The 27,356-nt window shown below is 37.5% G+C and overlaps 1 protein-coding gene across 32 annotated transcripts in view; it reads left to right on the forward strand.

The window, feature by feature from the left end:
• Positions 1-27,356, forward strand: part of ADGRL2 (adhesion G protein-coupled receptor L2) — a 613,413-nt gene that overhangs the window by 300,711 nt on the left and 285,346 nt on the right. Inside the window, exon 1 of one of the 32 annotated variants that reach the window (XM_044238535.1) lies at positions 24,990-25,006. The exons of the other annotated variants lie outside the window; for them this stretch is intronic. The gene's annotated coding sequence lies outside the window, so the exon portion shown is untranslated. Of the gene's footprint in view, positions 1-24,989; positions 25,007-27,356 lie in introns of those variants that run through there. 32 annotated transcript variants of the gene reach the window in all.

The raw sequence follows: 27,356 nt of genomic DNA on the forward strand, positions 1-27,356 counted from the left end.
TTCACCATGCTTAATCCCAGAGGCCTGGAATCCCATTCTTGGTTCAGACTAAGCCACAAGAATTGTGACTTAAATATTGGCCTTATGGTCAACCACCTAGATATCTTACTAAACAGACTGAATGCCAGGGATTGGATTTGAATGTGCCTCTAATTATGGCAGAAAGCGAGTCTCTGCTTTTAGAATGTATATGTTGTATCCTTGACAACAAAAGAAAATGTTGACTAGGTGAGATTTGGAAAAAGAAGTCACCAAAATGAAAGAGCTAGAAAGCAGCTCTATTATATTTAAGAATGCACACACTGAAATCAGAAGGCAAAGATACCTACATGGGTCTTTATAACATTACAAAGAAGTGATTGGATATTTTTTGCCCTTGATTATCTATACAACTATAAAAACAAAGGGCTGTGCTATAATCACTACACGAGCAAATCAAAGAGGCAAACCTGTCCCTGTTTGGGTGGATGCTGTTGGTTGGATAAAATCAGAGAGGAATTATTTAATGTGACCTTTCCCACACAACAAGAGAACAATTGTTGTTATAATTCAGGTTTGTTTTTAAAGCATAGTCATTAAAAAACTGCTTATAACACATTTTTTTCCTGGAAATCTCTCCCTTTGCGCATTGTCTCTGGCTATTAATTCTCTAATTATGTTCCCGCATATATTTAATTTTTGATCTCCTGTAGAAGGAACCATAAAGTGAACATTTTATATAAAGACAGTTTTATATTGCAATGTAACAGCTGCTATTGATGAAACAACTTTCCTGGGACTGTCTTTTGTCTGTCAACAAGTTCTCCTTATCATCTCTGACATAATTTGTACTTTTTACATGGTTGTCACTATTCTTTATTTCAAGAAAAAAATTAAATGTAATTCTGGATACTAACGACAGTTGGAAATTTAAAATATACTTTTGCATTCATGGCATACTTTAAAGTAAGTGTGATTTTGAGAGTGTATGTGAGTGTGTATAGTTTTTGTAAAATTCGGCATTCTATAAGAGCACTGCCAACATACAGGGGCATAATTAATGTAAAATTATAAATTAATGTCCAGGACACACCTACTTTTAAAATATTATAAATAATAAAATTTGCATCTACTACATATGTATAAGATCTAGTCTATATTATTTATGCATTTCTGTTGTAAGATTTAGGTGACTTAATTTAAATATACTGCCTAACTCTCATTAAATCATTATTGGAAAAAAAGTTGGATATTAAAGCTTTTTGAAATCACAATGAAATCTCTTTCCAACAATTCTTTGAAAAAATTAACATCTAAATACTCCTTATGATAATTAGTGAGAAGGAGCACCTGGCTGGCTCAGTAGGTTTCCACTCAGGTTATGATCTCAGGGTCCTGGGATCAAACCCTGCCTGGAGCCCCACATGAGGCTCCACATTCAGCGCAGAGTCTACTTGTCCTTCTCCCTTTCCCTCTGCTCCTCCCCCCACCTCATGCTCTCTCTCAAGGAAATAAATAAAATATTTAAATAATAATAAATAAATCAATAATAATATTAGGTGAGAAAATTATAGTAATGCCTAATTTATCAGCTTCACCCTGGAATATGATGTACTACACAAACAAATTTTTCTGACAGTTGCAGTTTAGCCCCTCCTTTTTCCATTAAAGTCAAGTGAGATAACATATAGAAAAGTGCTCTATAAACTTTCAAATGCATTATAATGGATACTATTATTTTTATTGTGCTACAAACTTGTTTTCAGATAATTTATTTCTAAAAGCGTTTCCCAAATATTTACTTTTCTGCTTTCTTAAACAACATACATGGAATACAATTTTTCCTATATTTTTTAAAGGGGATGGATAATTATCATAATAATCGTGGGGTTACGACATTTTACAAAGGTCCCCTCTGCAATATCTTGCCCCTGACTCCACAATGGCTCCACACTGATATATTCTTTTTGTTGTTGTTGTTTTTGTGATGTTTTTTCAGTTCTTTTATCTGTAGTGTTCTGTCCTCTTACTCTGTGAAACTGTCCATCCAGTTGGCTTTTTTCACCCCCTCCTCGTCCTTTTTTTCTTTCTAGTTGACTACTTGGGTCTGTTGTAATTTAGGAAATTGGATAAACAATTCCCTTGGTTCTGTCTAAACAGTAAATAAGTCTGGGTGAGGGTCCAGTAGGTTCCTCTAAATTTTGGTAGATGTGTTTTATATATGAGTCTTTGGAGTCTATATTCAGGCTACTAAATGTGAACTTATGTAACAAGTATATATTAAGTAGCCTGTGTGTTTCAGGTATATAATTATTCAGACGTAGCCTTTTTCTTCAGGAAGCTTATAGTCTACTGGGAGAGATAAACATAAAGCACATGATTAGCCAATTATTTAATTGGACTGGATAGGTGCTGTGGAGGAGAAATGCAGGAGGAGAAAAGTACACTTACAAGAGGGCACCTGAACCAATCTATGATGCCTTCCCATTTCAGCTGAGTCCCAGAGGTGGGGTGGAATTAAGAGTGCCAAATAAGGAAAATAAGCAGTGCTTAGAAAACATTTATTTCCAGAATCTTCTAACTAGGTAAAATGGCTAATTTTAAAGACCTCTTAATAAACTGTTAGCTTACTACATAATTTCTTTCACGGAATTTAAAAAATTCCTTTGATGATTGGCCGTATCATAACTTACTTTTACTTGCTTTTCCTTCTAGAACTTGGGGGATTTCTTCTCTAAATTCTCAGTGCATTTGCTACTTAACTGTGGAGTTTGGCTTTTCTGGAACCAGCCACTTAACACTGCCTCACCTTGAGGACAAATTTCCAATTCTAGACTGTCCCCAGCTCTCAGTCGGATTGTAGAACTCCCACTGATGGCAGCGGGAGCTGTGCCTGTATATCTAGGAAAATACACTGCCCTCTGTGTCACTGTCAGCCTCCTCTGGCACAGAGCCTGGAAGCCCGAGCATACACGTGAATCTCTAAGGAAACGTTGCTCTCGGCGGTGCCACACTAGCATGAGTGTGAATGGAAGGAGAGAAAATAGAAGAAAAGGAAGGACGTGGCATCAGGACTAGCACCTGTGATCCTGCCAACCAGAGCAGTAGGAGGAGTGGTGGAAGAAATTGCAAATATATATATATATATATATATATATATATATATATATATATATCTTTAAGACTAGACTCTCTATTTCATAAAATCATCAACTTACAGTCACAGATTGATTTTTACTAATTACCATACTCCCTAACATCTGCAAGTCCTGCATGGGCAAGAGTACAAATGGAGGGCTGAACGGGGGACCAGCCATACCACCTCCCACCCCCTTCTGTTCAGGACTACAAGGGGCCTACCAAGTGCATGTCCAGCCTCTGTCTCTTACCTGTCCCGACCCCAGAGAGCCACACCTTTAGGAGGACTGACCCAGGGAAGAGGCCTAAATTGGCCGTGGAAGCGAGCTTCAGGCTATTTGGACAGGGAATTTCTGGAAACACTTGCTCTTAAGCAATGACTAAAGTATACTACCCTTCGATAATGGGGAAGTTCATAATAGCTTGGAACGGAAGATGCATGGGTTTTAAGTATGAGAGGTCTGTGCAACTTTTTAAAACTTGCTTTTAGGTCAGTGCTTCTCAAACTTAATGTGCATGAGAACAGGCCAGGCATCTTGTAAAAATGCAGATTCTGAGTCAGTAAGTCTGGGGTGGCGTTCCAGATTCTGCAAGCTCCCAGGTCACATCTGTCTAGAGCCCACACTCTGAATAGCAAGTCCCATGAGAGTTTTGGTGGTTTCTGTTGTGTGTGGATGTGTTTGTGTGTGAACATGCTGCTGCTTTGGGATGGGAAGTTTTAATACTGAGTGTAAAAAGAAAAATCACACAGGAGCAAGAGTTTAAAAGACATAGCTTTTAGATGATCAAGATTCTTGTCTCCAATGATGTCCCAGACAACAGCCTCTCATCCCTACTTATTCTTCCTCCCGATTAATCAGATATCAGTGATGTCACTGCGTCTTATTTTTGAACCGGGCTCTCAGGTATAACTGTAGCAGCCTTCCAAAACCTTACAAATTTCTAAGATACATATTAGAGCCCATGGAAGACTAAATGTCTCTTGGTGTAGCAGAGAAATTTTGATTAGAATTAAATAGCTGTCGTCTCTGAAATTTCCCACTCCAAATCATTTCCTACTCTCAACAAGCTCTTGTATGTTACTTTCTTGGATGGATGCTGTTCTTGGTACACTTCTAACTACTCATGTTAACTGGGACCTGTGGCATGGAACTGAGAGATATTTAAGAACATCTTCACAGCAAAAAAAAGCACTTGGCTTAGAGAGATTTTACGCTGGTATCTTCTTTTCTATAATAACTATATTTCCTTGGATTGAGCAAAATTCAATTACATAAAGAAGGACAATGATACCGCAGGTTGCACTGCAAAAAGCAGGTTTGAAGCCATCACAAAAGTTGCCATTTTCATTTTACTGAGATGAAGTGGGATCTGAAGTACGTATGTTTTCAAAACCAACATAATGTCAGTAATCAAGTTCCCCAGACTGGGAAGACATGGCAATTTAACAAGTTCACATTGACAAAGATTACATAATGGAAAATTGACTAATGTTTTAGGGGGTAAATATATTTCTAGATTGTGTTCGTCTACATTTTTAAAATAAAATGTGAAATATTCTGCTGGGTAGTGGACTAAAACCTCCCCCTGAGAATTTATAGATTATTAACTGAAATGGCAGTTTTCTTGTTAGCCATGATCAAAGAGATTTGGGAATGTCTAAAAACATGTGAAAGTTGATTACACATTTTATTACTGGGACCACATTGACTGGCCACCCATATGATGGAGCAATTGTGACTGTGGATTAGTTCCAACTAGCCTCGGGGAAAGAGCACACTGAGTTGAGACCTTTAGAAAGCATTTATTTGCCTGCCTCATTTAATCAAGTGACTTTTATAATTTTCCAGCTTTTACCCTTATTTATTCCACATAATAAGAAAGAAAAAATATCTTATTTCTGGCCTTTAAACAAAAGATATCCACCCTTTAAGATTTCATTTCAAGACACAAACACCTATCTTTTTCAAGAAGTGTATCTGCTTTGTTTTTCAATGTGACAAAGCCATTCTTAAACAGAGGAATTCTACTTGATCTTAAAATACCCATTATTGTCTTCAGAGTCATACCTCTTAAAATCCTACCCATGTTTTGAAGATCAGTAATATCCCTTCTCTTCCAGATCTGTATTCCTCCAGTCAGAATTAGTCTCTCACTCTTTTGTATTCTGAAAGTAGAAGTTATGCACAGGTAATATTAAATCCTTCATATAATGGTATGTGAGGTACTAGAAGGTGAGCTTCTGGGGAACAAAAGTCATTATTTATTACTTATTTCTTATTTAAAATATTTAATTTATTTAAATTTTAAAACATTAATTTAAATGTATTTTTACTGTTATTTTTTCCAAAAATAGCATAATCCAAAAGAGCATAATCCAGTGCTTTCTCATAATAAACGTATAGTGTATAATGCTTGAATTAAACCTTTCGAATTGTCAATGACTATGCATAAGTGCACTGTGAATGAATTTATTAAGATCACCCAATCATCATATTGAATTTCTAAGAAACAACCTAGTAAATGATTACTATAAAGTAATAGAGCCCTGGCAATATTTCAAAATTTAATATTTAAATACAATTTGGATAAGAGAAAATCACAGTTTAAAATATGCTTTGTGTCTAATGAATCTCTTTAATATGGACGTTTCAATCATTTTAATGGTGTTTTTCTTATTTTTAAAAGTTCATGGAACAATTACCTCTCTTGTCTTGAAAATAAATAGAATCATGTATACTCAATGTATAGCTCATAGGATAGCTGATACGTCAAGATACCTCCATGTGCATTCCAAATAGTATTTGTAGTTTGCAAAATAGCGTACTACTCCAGTGAACACATAAATAAAAACACACCCAATGATCATTTCTGTATGCTGTTTACTATTGTAGGAAACCAAATAGGACAGGCCAATAGAAAATCAGGGCCAATTTTAATGCTTAACCCCCAGCTCATTTTTAACTTCCATTTATTGCAATAAAATAATAGGTTTATATACTTTCTTTTCTGCTTTCCTTTTTCTTTTAATAGGTGACCTTGGCAACTCCTCCATTTTCCCTATTTTTAGAAAATTGTTAACAAGTCCACGGCATCAAAGGAAATACACTCTCCGGAGTATTAGAACTCAAGAAATAGTATAATGACAATCTACTCCTGCAATTCAGAGAACTCCTTGGCAATGGCATGAAGAACCTTTCAGATGAAAAAAATATATAAATTAATCGTTTAAATTCAGGCACTGAAATGAGAAAAACTTGGGTTTACCAACCCATTCTCTTATTTACTAGCTGAATGACCTTGAGAAAGGTACTTCATGTCCTCTAGGTTCAGTTCCCTAATTCAAAACAATGGAGTGATAACAAGGCCTATGTAGGTTGGTTGGAGGATTCTTTTTTATCATTGATTTTTTTTTTAAGATTTTATTTATTTATTTATTTGACAGACAGAGATCACATGTAGGCAGAGAGGCCGGCAGAGAGAGCGAGGAGGAAGGAGGCTCCCTGCAGAGCAGAGAACCCGATGTGGGGCTCGATTCCAGGATCTTGGGATCGTGACCTGAGCCGAAGGCAGAGGCTTAGCCCGCTGAACCACCCAGGCGCCCGGTTGGTTGGAGGATTCTAATGCATGTAAAGCACTTAACCATCCTCCCTAGTGGAGAGCCCATCCTGAAATTGAGGCGACATGGTGTGCTGAGAAGATCTTGTCCCCAACAGTCAGACCCCGCCATCCATCAGCTAGTCAGGCACAAGAACGCCTGAGCCTGTCTCTTCACTGTTTCTGTTTTTGTTTACTCCCCAGCAAAAGGGGACACCACACTGTAGCAATTAGAAGAGAAAGTGAGAGCATTCAAAGTCAGAAAAGAAAATCAAAGCAAAGACTTAGTCACTAAATCTTCCAGAAGGAAGGAGAAAGAGGAGCTAAAGCTTGATGGATTACATTCTGAATGCAGTTTCTTAAAAGGAATTTTTTGTGGTAAGGGACAATGGAAAGATACCAAGTTACAATACAAACCCAAGGGCAAGCCTCATGGAAATCAAAGAAAGTGACACTACAGGCACATTGTAGAATAAGGGAATGTTTGAAAAGAGAGGGCTATGTATTTACCATTTTGCTTGATCTACATATCAAAAGCATCTTCCAACTGTATATAGAAGATCCTTGCAGGAAAATGTTTCATATGGAAAATAAAAAAATAAATAAAAGAAAGTAAAAAAGAAAGAAGAAAGTGCTGGAGGCCATGTCATTTTTTTCATCCTATTCTCTTTCACAGATCTCAGGCCAGGTGCGACTAGCTCATGCAAACGAATACCACAAAAGCGAAAGAAGTTACTGGGAAATACAGCGTCCACTGTACTTAGAATGAGATAACTTAACTGAGAAATGGAAACGACAGGAAAAGGAAGTGGCCTCAGCATGAAAAAGCACAGCTTTTTTTTTTTTTTTCTTCCCATCTAATAACCTATTACGTAATAAATAAAAGCCCACTGTGCTTGTTAGGAAAAAAGAAACTTTTGCTCAGCTAACTATAGACATATTTATATTTGATAATAAATGTTCTTAAGTATTTTGAATGAGTAATATTGAAATACTGAAATTCAAATTTCCAATGAGTTGAAATCAAGTGATTAGCTATTTGAAAACCCATTATTCTACTGATGTGTTAGGCCTTGTCTCTATAGCAGAGCACATTACGGCAGAAATTCTTCCTTAGCAAAGAGATGTCAATTTTTTTTTACTACAAACCAGTTTTAATGGGAATTTAAGTTTGTTTTCTGTTATGTTTTTGTTTAGCAGGAAAAAAAAATCTAAAAATTTTTAAAAATTAAAAAAATGATAATAAAATAGTCTAGTTCTAGAAAAAAGAAGTCATTTCCCTCAAAATGAAAGTCTTAAATATGTCATAATACTCATTAGTCAAATTTGTGACTTATTTTGATTCAAAATTCATATCAGCGTTTTAACAAGGAAATTTCATTAATACTACCAGCAGGTTTCCAGAAAAGTATAGAGAAGATGCAGATTCCAACCCTGACTCTATTGTATTCTCGTTGGAATATGGGCAACTTTCTTGCCCATCCTGAGTTTCATACAAAATTCTGATAAAACTCCCTATTGTTTATGTCACATTGTTATTGTGAGAGTTGAATAAACTAACATATGGAAATAACTCATTACAGTTCCTGAAATATTTGGAAGACAAAATGTTAATATTTCACCATAGGAGCACCACTATCTAGACAACTGTTCAAGCTAACCTCCCTCTCCCACATATTGTATTAATTGTTAGTTATCAAGTCCTTCATTTATACCTCCTTTCTCTCTAATTGCATCTTTTTAATCTTCGCTTATACCTCCTAAGGAAATACCCTCATTGCCTTATACCTTGACTAATAGGATGACCATGTAATTAACCCTACTTACAGACTCAACTACTGCCAACCCATTCTTTATGCAAAATTCTTTCTAGTAGAATAAATATAATTATATTATTTTCTGCTTAAAACTCTTCATGACTTCCTGATGCCCATAAAACAGAATTTAATTTCCCTACAGATAAAGAGATAAAGAGAAAAAGGCATTTACCATTAGGTAGTTCAACATCATCTTCTACTTATCATATACACTATGTAATAAATGCACTATACTATCCTTTCCCATGGATTTCTATCTTTGCACTTGCTGTTCCTTTTGCCTATGATGTATTTCCCACCCTCTGACAGTGGACAACTATTTGTCTTTAAGACACAACTGAAATGTCATCTCCCACATGTCACCTTCTTAGAGTACACAGGAAGAATTTATCATTCCTGTAGGACTTATTTCTATTATACCACACCATATTTTATTAATTGCTTGTTTTCATGTCTCTCTCTACACAATACTATGAGCTCCACTGCACGGCATAGAGCCAAGAATATGGTAGGTAGTATTTGAAAAATATTTGCTGAATTAGTGATTGGGAAAAACAATAAAAAATCAATGATGTTACCATAGGTCTGCTCATGAATTAATGACCCGAATTGGCAAGTACCTTCCTATTTTTACTGTATATTCGTAACCTCTTTCCATACAGGGGACCAAAAGAAATGGAGTTGAGATCATTTTTTAGGGAAATCTAAAACAAAACAAATAGGACAAAAAAACCTTTTGAGTTAATTATATTGCTATTACAAACAAATATATCTTTGGCCTAAATTATCTCACATTGAAATGTTCCAATTTACTCTGCTTATTTAGACACAGCATGAACTCAGAGGTATTTTTATTATTCTTAGAAAACACAAATTTGAGATAGTCTATTTTTCTTTTTTTTTTATAACTCAATGTATAATCTCATTTTAATGAAAATATTAACATGTCCCTTGAAATATATTTGGACAATATACACTGAAATTTGGACACTGATCATCAGTGGTATGGTTTTCATTTCAAAATTATTTATTTCTATAGTGTTTTAATATTTTGCACTCATTTCATTTTCTTTTTATTTCAATTTCTGATTTTTAATATTTAAATTTTTGCCTCTTTTTAATTTTTTATTTATTAATTATTTTTTTAACATATATTATTTGCCCCAGGGGTATTAGTCTGTGAATCCATCAGGCTTACACACTTCACAGCACTCACCATAGCACATACCCTCCCCAATGTGCATAACCCCACTGAGATAGTCTGTTCTTTCCCTTTGCGGGCAACCACAAAGGAAATAAGACATGCACGCAACAGCAAACTGGTGTTTACATAGGACTTTATCAGTGAGTCTCAAAAAGTTCTCATTCAGCACACTTTGCACCTTGGTTCCTCTCTCTACAAAAAATACCTCTGTCCTGAAGTCCGTGGATCTGAACAGTGACCTTGAATTTCTCCATCCACCCAGGTTACAAATTAGTGAGGGGTGGCCAGTGTATGATCACATGCACAGCTGCTGGGTATTTGAGGGATGAGCACTGGCATGCCTTGAGGTTTTGAGTGCTGTAGTGCTAAAGGATGGTGATCGGCAGTGTGGAGTTTTACAGCCGGTCACAGCAACAGCTCAGCCCCCATGGAGGCTGTTTTCCCAGAGAATGGTCAGCCATGCTGCAGCAGGGACAGAATGTGGAGTTCCAAGGACCAGTGGCCACCATCCATTTGGACTGACAACCTAGGCTTCCAACAGCTGGTATGGTTGTGCTGAGGATCGAGTTAGAAGCCATACTTACCAACAACAGAGCCAACAAATGTGTTTGGCAACCTTTTTCTAGGATCCAGGCACTCTCGGTGACATTAAATTCATGAGTCTTCTAGCATTGACCCTTGGCCAAAGGGAGTTTCTCTACTTCTTAATATTGTATAAATTTGTTCTGTTGCATGAAGGCTTGAGTTCTTTAAGCCGGAAACTGAATTCTTTCCCAAATTAATATTTCCATGCAATTACCATAAACATAAAAAAAAAAAGAAGTAGCTATATCTTTAGGATACTGTGGATTTTAATGAGAAGATTAAATGGTAATTTTTTTTTTTTTTTTTTTTTTTTGATCAAGAAAATAAGAGAGGAAAGTAAAACATCTTGGAGCCCGGCTTCAGTAATTAACTTCATTTAGTGCCTAGCATAGTGCTGACAGTGAATAAATGTTCCTTGCTGGTGATGAAATACTAAATATAAGAACCTGTGTTTCCAGTTCTGCACTGTCTTAAAGCTGCTATTATTCAGCATTTATTAGGTATCCACAGAGTATGAGGCATAAACATGACAAGTAGAAAACACACAGTCCCTAACCTCTAAATTACAAAAGACAGATGCACAGGAAAGTAGGTGGACCTCTAAATTGTTTCCAAATGGCTGTTTGTAGGAGGATTTAGAGAGTAGGAAAACTGAAGGGCAGCAGGGTGCGGTGGATTGGACGCAGTGTTAGGAAATGGGACGAGTAAGAGGAGTTAGTGTTTTCATAAAAGGATCAGGGTAGGAAATCAGGCCAATTTCCAGAAGTGTAAGAGTGAACAGGGGAGATGCACTGATGATACTGAAGAACCCAAGGGAACAATGAGGGAAGAGTTTTTCCTATTGTCTCTCCATGTTCCCTTTGCTGGTAGGGACTCTTCCTCTAGCTTCCCTGATTGGCAGGAAGGGAAGAAGCATAATTATTTTTGAAGTAAGACATTCCCATGCTAAATGAATGGGTTTGTCATTTACTGGCCTCAGTTCCCTCATCTTTAAAATGGAACAATAACACTTCAAAGACTTGACCCAAGAAGATGAAGCACGTACATGGCCCACACTGGTGCCTTGTGCACCCTTCAGGAAGCAAATCCAGAGCCCCTGGAAACTTATGATAGTGTTCTCATCTGTGACATCCCAGTTTCCTGCTTTGTTTGCTTTCTCCTTCTTCTCTTTATCAAAAGGAGTAAGATATCTTCTACAAGGACAAAATCAAGTTTAAACAAGCAGTATTGGTTAGTAAATATGTAGACGGGATTTATGTTAATGATAGGCTCGTTTCTAACTGAATTCAGAGCCAGTGAGATTTTTAACCTAGTTAGTAATTTCTCCTTGCCCATCAGATCGAAAAAAAAAAAAAACCAAAAAAAAACACACCTACCAGTGGGAGCCTTGTAAAATGGCTCCTGGGGCCCTCAAGGGCATTTCTCTCAGTCTTTTCATCAACAGAGCTGGTCTATATCGTACGTCTTATTTATAAGGAGGCTTTCAGGCAATTTCACACTGCTTTTCTCTGATGCAGCCCCCAAAACATGTAAACCCAAGGGATTAGTAGCGACTTAAAGGGAAAATAGTGTAAAGTTACACCATGAACTGAGGCAGTGTGGCTGCCTTGATGCACTATTCCCTTGGGCTCCTACAGTGAATGAAACTTATCTAAGTGGCCCAGTCCATTCCCACACTGCCAGACCCGGAGCCCTTTGTCACAACGTGCGTGAGAATTGCTCAATCTCAGGGGGGCAGCCGAGTCAGTAATGACCTGTATTGTAGAAACACACAGGAGTTCACTATCTAGGAATGAAAACTTAAATCTCCTTTTATATTTCTTTGTTGACAGTTGCAAGCAGGGCTGTGTAGTAAACAAAATGTTTATTCTGGCAGTGTTGCTTTCATAGGCGGTTCAGATACATTTATTGAATGGGGCAGCAGCCTGAAATGGAAATGAAATGGGAGTATCATCGGAGGACCATGGAGAAGTCCTGAAAAAGGCTGACTATTCCCCAAATGCAACCATCGTGAGGCTGGCATACTTACATTGATGATCTCATCCAACCAATAATTAATAAGCGTGAATTAGGCTAATGAAATCAGATAAGGTAATGAAAGGCAGGCTCCTGCTTGTTAGCATTGCTATTTTCTTCATTATTTAATCTCTGACAGAAACCGAATTTGCTGCTCGAGGTCTAATTGGGCCTATTTGACTTCGAAACAATTTTTTAACGTGTTCCAAAGAGCATTTACGAAAGTATAACTGTGAAAATATTAAGAATCTATAGGATAACATGCAACATCGGGAACATAGATCAAATCAGAACAACTGTAGGCATTTCCTGATCCTTTGATAAGACTAAATTGCAAGTAAAGGAAGTGAAGCGGGGTTTTTTTGTTTTTTGTTTTTTGTTTTTTTTTTTCCAAGGCTGGGATTTTTAAAAGGCAGAGATCCTCCATCCCCAAACGACAGCTTCTTTAATTTTGCACACGCACAGTTTAGTAAATAATTAAACTGTAACATCTCTCTCTCTCTCTCTGAGGGTAAGCACTATGGTATGATTTGGAAAAGTAATGGGGATCAAAACTGAGTCCTTTGGTCTATAGAATGGAATGGTGAAGACTTGACCTGGAAATGGAATGGGGAGACCACCTTCTCTGATGACAATGTATGAAAGCCCACTGTATCTTAAATCTGCAAGAAAAGGGTGTCTGATGTGATTTGGTTCTGATTTGAGGCTTCTCTTCCAAAGAAAGCTTGAGAATCTGCAAAAGGAATCAAGGGCGTTCTTCTTCTCATTAGCCACATGTGGATAAGGGGAGCCCCATGCTAAATGGAACTGTCAGAAGACCATTCCTGTGACTTCACTTTTTCTCATGTCTTCCGTTTGAGCACAAGTGCCAAAAAGGAGACAGGAAGTTAGCATTTGTGAGTAAGGGGTTAAACCCGGCAGGATGTGCGATAAAATTACAGTATATTTCCTATTTGATAATATTGGATCTATTTTGAGATTACTTATCAGTTGGTTATTGTGCTAATAATTGCCATTAAAATTAATACTACATTTTGGGAATTAGGCAAAGAGCTAACAAGTTTGCTTTTACACAGAGCTTTCCAAAAGCAATCTGGGTAACTTGTTTCTGGAATGCAGCTGTGTAAGTTTTCATTAACATCTTGCAGGTGGAGCCTAATTTTAGTTCAGCCTTGAGAAGGGGGAATTGTTTTCCTCATGATAGGCACAGCACCACAACAGCAGCAAAGCAGGTGGGGCTTCACCAAGCACTTGTTTACTTTCCTGTTTTTAAAAAACCGATGATTCATGTGGTTAATCATATAGTTTCTATCTGATTTTAACATGTCTTTAATAGAAGATCTGGAGTACGTTTGACCTACAGTTACTCAAATGTGAAACAAAAGCAATGAAATGGAAAATGATAAGAAAATGAGCATTGAATCCTAAATATAGTGGAGGAGAAGCCAGTGAATGAAGTGAAGTAAAATTTAGAAATACATCTGTTTGGCTACAAAAGCATCTCAAAAAGCAACCTTCCAGATTCTAGTTTGGCAATCTGAAGTTGGCTCAGTTAGGAAGTTCAGTGTTTTTTCTTCCTGCCATTACAAGGAGGAAACTATTAGAGAAAGGAAGCAGTTGCTAGGGAGAGGAGAGACAAGGGGTCAGAAAGGACACTTGAGATGCCAATTGTTTTCTCTTGTAAGTTTCTCCCCACAACCCCTTCCTTTGCATCTCTGGGAATGGCTGGTAATCAGCTTAAATTTTAGGTCCAAGGAAAAAATATTTTAAGGATTCAGAGAGTGATTAATGACAGTAATTTCTCTTTTAATTTAAGAAATATCTTCAGCTCATGTTAGACTTCCAGGGCACAGACCCCCATATTTCCGCTTGGCTTAATGTGTTTGAGCACAGTGGACCTACTGTGTGTGACTCTTTGGATGTGACTACGGTGTGATATGGCCACAATACTGTTGCACATTTCCTGGTCTTCTGGCTTAAACAAGCACCTTTGAATTCTTCTGCCCTGTGGGGTGTGCGTGAAAATTCCATTACCTCCCAGAAAGGGGGCAGCTCTGTGCATATTTGTTTCGTTCAGCTCAGTCTCTTGGAATGGATGGAATTTGTGATTATGCTGTATAGGACTCTACTGTTCTAAACCTTAAAATAAAACTGTTTTTTCCTTTTTTCCTTGAAAGCCCTCTTCTGAACCTTGCAGGTCACCATTCAAGGGCTTCGCCTTTATAAAAGTTCTTAACCTGGGATACAGGTTTGTCCCTGAATGAGCTTCAGGGTACTCGGGAACAAAGTTTCTTGTGGTTTTATTTCTTTAAAAGATTTTTTTGAATGTGTGTTTTCATCTCAGGAGAGTCCATAGCTTTTCGTGGATTCCCAAAAAGAACTTATAACCCCCAAAATCTTAAGACCCATTGCCTTACGCAGAATGCTTTCAAGTAAATATAAATATTTATTTAACATAAAGGAAATACAGTAGCTGACTTGGACTAATGATTTTAACTAAAATATAGTGCTTGTCAGCCTTCCTCATGTAATGTATCTCAGTTTGAATTAGACCTAAGCTCACACTAGAAGTCTGCCTAGTTCCTCCCCTGGGATATCATCATTCTTCCCTTATCTTTAACCTGTAACTATGCTAAATGAGCATCTAAGAGGCTATTAAATTTTTAGATGTGTTTCATTATTCAACAGATATTTGTGAAGCACCTATTATATCGAAGGTACTTCTAGATTTCAGAACTACCTGGCAGTCTCTCTTTTTAGGGTCCCAGACCTGTGGCAAAAACCATAAACTAGGAAAAGAAACTTAACTGACTGATCTGTTTGTAAAAGGGGAAAACATAATGTGAGGCTTCAGATTTTCAAAACATGCTGTACATCCTTCTTTTCAGACATACATACGAAGGTTAAAAACAAATGACTGTGACCCTTTGACAAGACCCATACCACACCCAAACCTGTTTGTTCTGCCATCCCATTCCACCCACCCGCAGACTTGGCAGGAGAGGGGGCTGTGTGGGTGACAGAAGGGAGGAATGGACCTTTAGAAGTGGCTCCCATGAGTGGAATGGGAGGAAAGGTCATCAAAAGGCAAGGAGGAACCAGTTTGTTGGAGATTGAGTCTAAGTAACTATTTTTGACTGATCTGATCTCGCAGATTGCCTAAAATTCCATCGGATGGTGATTTTGCAACTGTCTTGAGGATAGTGCTACTGGAGATTTCACACACACAGAGGCCCTTCCATTTTCTTGACAAGACCCTGTCTCTGGATGAGATCTAGCTCTCCTGGACACCTGAAACTCAGGCTTTGTTGCTGTTTCTTCCATTCCCCAACATCTGAGGCTCTTCTCACTCTGTCCCTAATTTTTCTTTGACTCCAACGTATCCGCAGGAGTAGGAAGACAAAGAAAAAGGGAAAGAAGTTGACAGGGAGCAGGAATGGAGTACTGCCAATTCTCTCTTGTGATGACCCAGACTGCCAAGAGTAGATTCTGTAGGTTTGATCTTCTCACTATCCAGTCTGCTTTTAGCCTCATTCAGAATGTAAAATTCAGTACCCAACTTCTATTCATCATGAAATCCGGGGCGATGTTGGAGAGGGTGGAATGGAGTTGCAGTCCTATTTCCGAAAACTATAAAAGTTGTTTTGGCTATCTATACAGAGGGCTCGGTTTTTGAACATTCCTAGTTAAAAATCATAGAATTGGCAAGCTGCCTTCCTCATTTCTAGGTTTTTCATTTCTTTGTAAATTTTTCCTACACTTCTCTCTAGGCAAACCTACACTTTTCCTGCTGAGATTCCTTAAGTCATAGAGTAAAATGTCACCTCCAGGAAACATGTGATTCATTTCACTCTTGCTGGTAGGTACATTCAGGATTCGACTTCAAGAGGGTTATTTCCCGTTTTTAATCTAAACCTTATTGTGCTGCCTGCGGTGGAAGCCTCGACCACAGCTGCTGAAATAAAGTCTTTATAAAAACACTTAAAGAAGACCCGCTTGTTCTGGTGCTGCTTCTGAAGAAGTTCCAATCAGCAGCAGGGTCAAATTTATGGGATGCTTATGAGATTTTTGGTTTCTTAAAAGAGCACACATGCCACAGAGAATCTGAATACTTTCTATGAAAATTGTACAGGCCTCTCAACCAGAATAAGGACATGCACAGAAAATTGGAAAGGTCACTGTTTGGCAGGACCACACTCAAATCCTCCTAGACAAATGAGACAAATCCTGTTAAAGACTTCAAGTCAGAGAAAGGGAATCTGCAACTTCAACTGGGGAGCCTTGCCAGCATCTAAGTGTTATCTTTAGTTCTAGGACCCCGTCTTTAGCATTTATTGGTGTCAGCCATGCTTATTAATTTTTTTTAGCCTACACATTGGGTAAGGATAAGTGAAACTTTGTCCCAAATCTCTGTAAGTACATGAGAATCTCCACTTTGTAGAAAAGGAATAATAATTTAAAAAACAGAGTCTATTTTGATAGCTCATACCAGTATGTTTGGGTAACGTCTACTCTCCATTTTCTTTTTTAGATTTTTGATAATCCGAAGTTTTGAGGTTGAGACAAAATGGCTTTCATATGTATATAAACATATATACCCATTCATAGTGTCATCGAATTTGTTGATACATCTTAAAAGTGTTTTTACCCACCCTACAGCAAAAGGAGCCGATGCTCAACTAACTCGAATCAGGTGGGATAACACACGTGCCAACCCACCTTCACTCAGCAGTGAGCAGGGTTGGATTCATTCCTCTGACGTCAGGCTATAGTGTGCCTTGCTCCTTTTGGGATTACTGTTAGATAAAAATAAATAGTATTAGATAAAAAAAAGATGGGATAGAGTAAAGTGAGACACAGATTGGCTTGTTTAAAATATAAGAATCAGTTGGGACACCTGGGTGGTTCAGTTGGTTAAGTGTCTGCCTTTGACTCAGGTCCTGGGATTGAGTCCCGCATCAGGCTCCTTGCTCAGTGGGGAGCCTGGTTCTCTCTCTGCCTGCCACTCCCCCTGCTTGTGTCCTCTCTCCCTCTCTGACAAGTAAATAAATAAAATCTTTTTAAAAAATGAGAATTGCTGGCATTGATAATAATATAAGTGATATTTTAATTGTTGTAGCACATTATAATTTTTTAGGTTTTTATCTACAAGGTGATTTGATCTTTCTAATACTCTTTTGAGAAATATCGGGCAAGTATTGTCAACTCACTTCATAGAATAGAAAACTTACATCAGGACCTACAGAATGGCAATAGGCATTATTTTTGCCATGATAATATTTTAAAAACTTCAAACTAGTTGTCCATACTTTAAAAATTGGACATTTCACAAAACAACAACAACAAAACTGGGTAGCTGACTTATCTGGGATAGTTGGAAGCTCTGCTCCCAGTGGCTACCATGTGGCCTACGGCAACTCAGTATACCACTTCCTGTTGCCTTATTCCCAGTCTCCCTACTCATTAACCATTACTTACTAGGCCTTTTTAGGCATTTAATCATTACTTACTAGGCCTTTTTTAGGCATTTCCTTTTTGCACCCATAGTGTAAAAAGACTTTTATAAGTCTGACTCTTGAAGTCCTGAGAGAGGTAGGCCTCCAGTACAGGTCTACTGCCACACTTTTTAATGATAAAATCTGCTGGACCGTGTGGCTAACACTTTCTTCCCTACTCCAAGAAACTTCTGCTCCACTGAACTTCTCACAGTCACCCAAGAGGACCTGTGCCCCTGGTCCCCATGTGGTTGATGCTCTTCCTTATATTTTTCACACTGCCTGCTTTCCACTGTCTCCTCTTTTTTTTTTTTAAAATATTTATTATTTATTTATTTTTAGAGGAGGGGAGGGGCAGAGAGAGAGAGAGAATCTAAAGCAGACTCCCCACTGAGCACAGAGTCCGACTGGGGGCTCGATCTCAGAACCCCGACATCATGACCTGAGCTGAAATCTAGAGTCGGATACTTAACCCACTGAGCCACGTAGGCACCCCAGTCATTCTCCCCTCTTTTAACTAAATTTTATTCTAGTGCTCCACTCAGGGGTCTCCTGCTCTCTGAAGCCATCTCAGAGCCCGCCTACAGCGTCCCACCCCTCTTCCTGTCGTTTATTCTCTCATCTATTCAATAAATGTCAGATGAGTGGATAAAAACAAGCAAAGAGTAGTATCATGCCAATGCACTAGTCTGCACTTGACTTTCTCTTCGTCCCAGGTCTCTGTTGGGGTGAAAACATTATAGTTTCTTCTCTGTTTCAACTATGGGTCACTTTGCTTAATAATAAAGACTTTGGGGAAGAATAATATTGAGCCTCATCTATCACAGGCACAATAGTCAAATTTTTGGCAACTTCTCTTTGGGGTAGTCCAACACAAAGCTTGTTGATTCCATATTTTTCATATATTTACCAAGAGTACTGCTAGTTTGAGCAGAGAAACTCATGTTTCCTTACCACTTTAGTTTAGTCAACAGGAAAAACATTAATTCAAAGTGTAGAGAAGGCAGTACTCTGCTTTCCCCCAGCAGGAGACAAATTGGTGCCTGGCAGGGAAAATTATGTGTCAAAAAGATGCAGAAAAGATAAGGGCTACCCCAGTTATTGATTCATTACACAAATGTTTGTTAACAGCTATTGCATTTCAACATCAAGGTAGGCCCCTCAGATAAGTAGATATGTAAATAAATAAGAGCCATGGATATTTTGGGTGTATACAGGCATCTGAACAGGGCACTGGGGATTCAAGGGAGACAGCAGTCAGCTCTGCTCTATGAAATCAACAAAATCCATAAATAACTTGACACTTGAGCTAGCCTTAACAGATAAAGTATATTTTACATTCACTTTGAATAGGATATATTTTTTAAGATTTTATTTATTTATTTGTCAGAGAAAGAGAGAGAGTACAAGAGGGGGAGCAGCAGGCAGAGAGAAAAGCAGGCTCCCAGCTCAGCAAGGAGTCCTATGCGGGACTCGATCCCAGGACTCTGGGATCATGACCTGAGCCAAGGGCAAATGCTTAACTAACTGAGACATCCCTTGAATAAAATATTAAGAACTGGTTAGCATTACAAAATAACTTAGAATGATGGAGTTTTCCTTCATCCAGCATATGAAAACACTTAAGCACATAGTAGATACTTAAAGATAGTACACAGTAGATGCAAAATAAATGAGCAGTGTACAGTCTCCATATTCTACATGAGTTTTGTCCTGGCTCAATTGTTTGCTAACAATGTGACCTTGGACAAGTTGCTTAACTTCTCTGTGTTTCAGTTGCTCCTGCTTTTAAAAGGAGATGATAATATTATCTACTTCATAAATTGCAGCAATAAAAAAGATAATGTACATGAAGTGTTTAGCACAATACCTGGCACATAGTAAGAAAAAAGTTAGCTATTAGAATTATTATAATATAATGCAGTAGAAGCCCATATAATATGTTGCTTTGAAATAGGCAGCATCAAAGAAAAGATCATATATTTCAAAGCACTTATTAATGAAAACTTAGATAATTAAAACAAAAAAGAAATCTAATACCTAATATGCTTTGCATCATTTATGTTTCAGTTTTGCATTTTATTCTCACTCATCTTGGATAATGAAACTAGACCAGGTCTCATAATTGCCCTTCTGCAACTAACTGTTCAGTATTCAGTTTCTTGAATTTTTCAGCGAGGTTCATCTTCCAGCTGTAATGCATTAGCATAATACTACTGTGCTGATGCTTCCAATACTGCATATTACCAAAGAGAAACATTCTCAGCAACAAATTTTTACTTTCGAGCTGATTAAAAATTGTGAATCTTTTTTTGCCACACACCTACACATATATACACATATCTCTTTTAATAATATAATATATAAATTCTTGATACTCCCCATCAGAATTAGTTTTATTATTAAACATTTATTTTATTAAGAATATTTTAGGAATATTGAAAATAATATTATATGTGTATGCACACACATACACTGTTCTTCTGGAGGAAAATGGTCTTAAAAAGCCTTTTTCTTCCTGACAGTTTTTTGGTTCTTTCTGTGAAATTCATATTAAAATGATGCCTTAGTCTTTTCTAGCTAGAGTAAAATAACATTTTTAAGAGCCTTTCATATTGGAGGACTTGACATTCTCTGGATGACATACCTTCCTTTCATTCTCTGCTTACCTACCAGAAATAATCTTGGACTTTTCTATGTAATAAAAATATATACTACTCCATGAAAGAATTAATGCAACTCTTCAAAATACAGTGTAATAAAAGTACAATTAGGGAAAATTATATCAAAAGACTGTTATAGAATATAAGGGCTTTATTATTTCTTAATATCCACTCAAACTAGAATAATTAATGTTACCCCAGAGAAGGTCTTTCCTCTTTCAAAGGTATTTTTTCACTTTATAAAATTGGGATCATCCCTTGTAGTGAAGAAAAGGACTCTGTCCTCTATTATCATTTCCAAGTCCCCTCGTGGGCCAGCACAGCCATGTTTTGAGATTTGCATTTAAGCAGCTTCAGAATTCCTCCCTGTCTGTGTTCCTCTGTTGTGTTCTGGCCTTTCTGCCATGTTCTTGGGAAGCCCCTCACATCACTACACTTTCATATCTCTTCCCTTCTGCCCATGTCCAAGTCCCACTTCCCAGACTGACAAATTGTTCATCATTTATTATAAGGAAATTTAGCCCACCTGTTAGCTAATGTTGCCCATCAGGCTATGTCCAAAAGTACCTTGATTTTCTCAACTTGAATATCTCATACAGATTTCTCTAGTTTTTTTTTTTTTTCCCTTAACAAAAGAACCATTTATGTGTGATATTAATGTTTCTCCTCCCAAGAAGGCAAAAAATAGGGGTCTTTTTTCTTTTATATAAAACAAGATTGTAGAGCTTTTTTCCCTCTCCACTATGTCAATTTTTTTCCAACAAATATTTAAAAGTGTGTTCGACATATAAAACTTGGTACAGAACAATTTAGTCTTCACTTTCAAGAGCTCACTTTTAGGAAACAAACCCCAAGAAGGTGAAGCAGATAGCTACATAAATACGTTCTGGTGTGCTCAAGAAAGAAAGGATTTCAAATGTGTTCATAGAACCTCTACCAATTATTTCCGAGGTATCATGGAGAATAGGGAAGAATCAAGAAAACCAAAGATGAGTCTATACTGATCTGATTTTATTAGAAAGGAAAGATTGATTCTGTGAACTGCAAACCAGTGAGTTCAACATCACTCTCTAGCAAAATTTGGACAAAATTATTAAAGTAAAAGTGAGCATTTTGAGACAATGTCAGTGACTTTTAAGAATCAATATGGGTTCGGTGTACCTGATAGGTTCAGTCAGTTGGACATCTGCCTACCGCTAAGGTCATGATCTCAGGGTCCTGGGATCAAGTCTGTTTTTTCTTCTCCCTCTACCTGCCACTCTTCCTGCTTGTGCTCTCTCTCTCTCTCTCTGTCAAACAAATAAAAATCTTAAAAAAATAAAATTAAAAAAAAAAAAAAGAATCAATATGGGTTCATTAAGAACAAAATAGCTCCGGGTAAAATATATCACTTTTACTCTTAAGAAAAAAAAAGTATAACTGAATTTTGGCAAGTCTTTTAATCAAAACTCTCACGCATTCTTAGAATATAAGTTAGATTAGTTTGTAGTATAGTTAGAAAGTTTCCAAGAATGACAGAATTACCTCTTTAAGAGTGATGAAGAATGAAATTTGGAGTCACAGATCCTCGGCAGTTCAAAGTAAAGCCCTGCAATTTACCAGCTATGTCAATTTGTGCAAGTTGCATTAACTTTCTGAGCCTGAATCTTCTCAACTGTAGTGAGAGATTAAAGCTATCTACATCCTAAAGATGCTGTGCTTTTTAAATGATATAATGTACATGAAGTGCTTTTTACCTTTCCTTACACAAGTGCTCAATAAAAATGATAGGTGTTAACATTTTATTCTCATGAGCTAAGGGTGATTGAGTGTTGTCAATCTGAAGAGAGATCTCTGAGAACTGTACTATCTTTTTTTTTTTTTTTTTTTTGCTAGTGATTTCAAAAAAAAACATGGAAGGCATAATAATTACATTGGCAGTGTCATTGTTTTGTTGGGAGCTTTCTCAGGAAAGTGACCATGTCTCCTTGCCTTTGGTATCATCACTGCCTGACACTGACATAGTGCCTGACCCATAGGAGCCACACAGATTCTTTCCAAAAATGACACAACACAAAATATAGTAACTAAGACATCAGGTAGCAGAATCGTGATTCAAAAATGCCTCAAGGAATGAGAACAACGGCTGGTACCAAATGTGAGCTCTAGTATGGATGGATAGAAAGTCTTCTTTTTCCATCCAAAGTTCAACGACAGTAAGAACACGTCCCGAGAGGCTGGAATGGAAAGAATTCGGAATGAAAATATTTAAACTTTTTCATTTTTTAAAAATTCAAAAACTAAGAGTATGATAATGATGCCAACCCCTTCTCAGAATGCATTTTCTGCCTCCATAAAATTCTGAATTATTAGAAATAGAAGGCAGAACAAGGCAGGCATCAATATCCATGTACTTTGCATAATTAGACGATGTCTCAAGTAATGCATTCGATTCTGATGTCACATTTAGAAGAGACATGGACAAACTGGAATCTGTCCAATATGGTGAGAAACCTTAAAAGCCATCTCATATTAGAATGATTAAAGGAATGTTCGACTGAAAAAAGAGTAGACTTAGGGAAAAATGATAGCCATTTTTCAAATAGTTGAATAACTTTCATGTGGAATAGGGATTAAATTTATCCTCAAAGCTTCGTGAAGCCTCAGAAAAAAACATACCAAAGAACAGACAATTCAGGAAGTATTGGTCAAAATAAGGAAGATCTCTATGTAAAATCAGAATGGATCATCTTAGACTTACTAATGTATTCTCGTCAAAGTTATTTAATTTCAATTTATTTAGAGAAGGATTACCATTTGCGTTTATATGCAAACCTTGCGTAAGCCCCATACAAGAAGGAAACCTTCAAGAGTCTGAGGTTAGTTGATTTATATCATTTACAAAGTCCACATACACAGTTTTAAATGTACCACTAACTATTTACTTAGCAAAAATCTGTTAAATAGGGGCGCCTGGGTGGCTCAGTGGATTAAAGCCTCTGCCTTCGGCTGGGATCCTGATCCCAGGGTCCTGGGATTGAGCCCCACATCAGGCTCCCTGCTCAGCAGGGAGCCTGCTTCCCTTCCTCTCTCTCTGCCTGCATCTCTGCCTACTTGTGATCTCTGTCTGTCAAATAAATAAATAAATAAAATCTTTTTTAAAAAGTCTGTTAAATATCATTATGTACCTGTCAGTTTTGTGCTAGCTGGTGGGCAGATTGAAGAAAAGGCAAAGTTACATAAGAAATGTTTGCTTTGGGTAGGATATTGGGCCATACTTTGATATTTGAATTTAGACCAGTTCCCCCCACCCCCAAACAAAAAGAAAAAAGAGTTTTCTTGATTTAAATGTCACTGAGGAATTGAGGAGTCTAAAAAAATTAATAGCCCACCACTTCCAGAGTACACTGATAAAATGGGTAGAAATTGTAATTCAAAGACATGCCATTTACATCTATTGAGCTCCTTATTTTCTAGACTTTGTTGTGATCATGTTATACTTACAATGATTAATAAAACATATAACGCTGTCAAGTTTCTAAAATCTTATCTAGTCACTTGCAAACCTGAATTCCATTTATACATACACCTAAAGGAGATGTATAGTCAATCAACTTTTAAAAAATACCACCAGTAATTAAAAAAAAAACTTTTTTGAGTACCAGCTATCTATTATTCCTTAAGATGTAAAGGATTCCCTTTTCTTATAAGGTTTACAGAACATTTCTCCTATTATCCCTCTCCCATAAGAAGTTAAAGAATCATAACTAACAAATGTATTTAATTTGCTATCAGAAAGTTTAAGAGCAGAAAGTACAACATATGCGGTCATGTTCATATTAATTGTTTGGGGAACTCTAATTTTCTTTGCCTTTTGCTTTGCATGTGCTTGCTTTTTTTTTTTTTTTTTTTTTAAGGTTAAAATATAGTAATTCTCTATGCTTATAAAAGCTGTATTTTTAGGGAATGAACATCAAAAAGAATCTATTTTTGCTAAATGGTTAATTAGAAGAGGATGGTTTCTAAAAAGGAAACAAACAGAAAGCGGTAGAACTGCCTAGTCCTGCTCAGTGCAGCCCAATCCTGATTCAGCAAATAGGTATTTGCCAGTAGCAATGTGCATTGTGTACTACAATGACAGTGCTGCTTAACTCGATACTGTTCCCACACCTCTGTTAGTCGGACCCAGTGCGTGGGTAACTCATGAAGTCACCGAAGACCTGAGCGAGATTTTGAAAGCATGGAGGTTATGAGGGTTTAGAGACAGGTGGAACTGGCTACATGATCACGGCCACGCCCACCTCTTAAACTGCACTTGGCAACGAAATTCATGCCAATATGACACCTGTCTGCGTAGGAAATTCATGACAAGACAGAAGGGCAGGCTTCGGATCACAATAATAGTGACTGTGATCTCCCCAGAAGCCTCTCCGGGAGAAACTCAATGCTCCTTTCTCACCTGTATGCCAACTGGAATTTGAAGGGAGCTTGCTGACTGATGTTCTATGTGGACCCAGAAGTACTACTGATAAGGTAAGGGCAATTATATCTCCTGGTTTGATCACTAGAGATTGATTATAAAGGATTTCCCTGCTTGATCTTTCCTTTCAAATGTAGATTACTAGGGCAATCTTCTTGGCAGTGTATTTCAGTGTCTTGAACTTGAGGGACAGAACTGTTTGGTGCCTGCTCTAAAAAGAGACATCCAGCCCCTGCGAATAGTTATCTGTGCGGTTTCTGGCTAATGGGATACAGAGGAATGAGGACGATGGTGAGCCGTAGTTGAGTGCTAAGGCGTGATTTCAGAGGAACGTGTCAAAGCAGCTCATCTCCTGGGCCCTACATGATAGTGTTTTTTAGTAGCCACCTGTATTCAGAGATTGAAATTTATGAAGAGAGACTCATAATGGTATCTTAATTGCTCTAAGGATGTCTTTTCAAAGCAATTGTCACAGAAACAGTTTCTTCTGAGGAACTGAGAAACCGAAAGGTGATGACTTTATTATGGAAGAGCTGAGGAAAGCCCGTGCCCTAGAAGGTAACATTTATGGATCTCTTTGGCAAATAATAGTCTCTGTTGCAATACTGCTGTGTTTGATGAGATTCAAAAGTCTTAATCAAATCTAGCAGTCATTCCTGCTTCTTTCTCTCCTAATCTTCCTGATCCTGAATTATGAGATCCTTATCTATGAAAATAAAACACCATTTGTTAAAGCCTTTTCAAAATTAAGACAAAAGCCATCAAAACTAATTGTTTGCTACTATCAAACAAACAGATTTTTTTAAGTTTGATGAATTGTTTGTAAGCACTAATCAAGTGGGTGGAGTCCTAAAAGAAGGAGGGAACCGACTGAAACAATATATGTAATTTGTTTGCATTATTATTTGAGATAATTACAAAGCAGTCGTTCAAAAGCTGTTCTTTATCTTTATACCAGAAGGGAGAAAAATAGGGAGGAGAGGAAAAGCACAAGAACACCCAGCCATTGTCAGCTGCAGTCTAAAATATTGCCGGATTCACAGTTGTCGAACATTAGCATTACTGAGAATGCCAGGGACAGAAGTGTCACGTTGAATGTAGAGTGATGACTTCATAGGAAGGCAAAGCTGAGGATATGACCAGTTTGCAGTCACAGAGAAATCAGCTTTAATTAATTTGAGTGCCAGCTCTGTGTATAATTACACAGCATGAGAGTTTGCATGCAAATGCGGAAATGCTGATTGTTCAAATACTTGCACTTGCTCATTAATACATTGGGACTAAGCAGGGCTGGCAAGCAGACAGGGTACGGCACACACGGTGCCTGCAGGCTAATTTGTATTATACTGTAGTTAGCAAACAGATTTCAGATGTTTCCCCTTTCTTTAAATAATAAGCACAAAAATATGTGTGTCATTTTCATCTGTGACATACCTTGTTTTCTTCTTGATTAAAATAAAATGTTTTGGGTTTTAAAAAAAACTGTTGAGGGTACACTAAACATGGCTGAAAGGCCGATTTATAACTATTTGATGGCAGTAACATTTATACTGGTTATAGGCTATTTCTATTTGACATTTATGTAATTATCCAAAGAGGTCATTTTTCATAATTGGCGAAACTATCTTCAAAAAAGGTACATTGGTAATTAAATCCCGGGAGGAATAAAGCAGTGGTCACAGTTGAATTGTCTGCTTGTCTACCAAATCTAGTATCTTATGGCCAGCTTCAGCTAGGGCCAGAGCCTTTAAGAAAAGGACTGCTTTCTTTAGGAGAGCATCTAACCCTTAAATGTACTAAGGTGGGATTTTCCAATCTGCCCACTGAATCTCTTAGCAGAGATCAATTTCTACCAATTCCTAACTTCCTTGACAATGCCTCAGGGAAAAATCTTAAGTCACAACCCCAGGAATATGTGATACTTTCTTCAGAAAATAATATAAGAAAATAAGAAATTTGCTTAAGTCCCCAAAACCTAGTACTACTGTCAAGTGCTACCTATTTCTTTGGCCACATTCCAATTCTACAAATATTTAGGGAGAACCTCTTTCTGTCCGAGGACGCAAAGTAAGCAAGATAGACACGGTCCCTACCTTTGCCTTCTCTCTTCTCTCGGGAGTTGTACAAAGGAACGTAACTCAGTTTCCCTGGGAAATACATGCTTTTAGCAGTTATTACCTCAGAGAAGCCCACATTACTGAAACTTGAATCTATGGCCTTCCATAAAGAGAGTTCTCATGGCCTTTCTGGGAGACTAACTCCCTCTCTGACTTTTCTTTGACCCTATTGTGTTAGATAAAGGGAGCTGCCTCTGCCCCCAGGGCTGAATGGACACTGTGAGAGACTTGTCAAACAGTCCATCAGGCGAGCCCCATAGTCCATCTACAGAAGAATAGATTGAAG

Source organism: Neovison vison, chromosome 2, assembly GCF_020171115.1.
Source record: "Neovison vison isolate M4711 chromosome 2, ASM_NN_V1, whole genome shotgun sequence".
NCBI classification, from domain to species: domain Eukaryota; kingdom Metazoa; phylum Chordata; class Mammalia; order Carnivora; family Mustelidae; genus Neogale; species Neogale vison.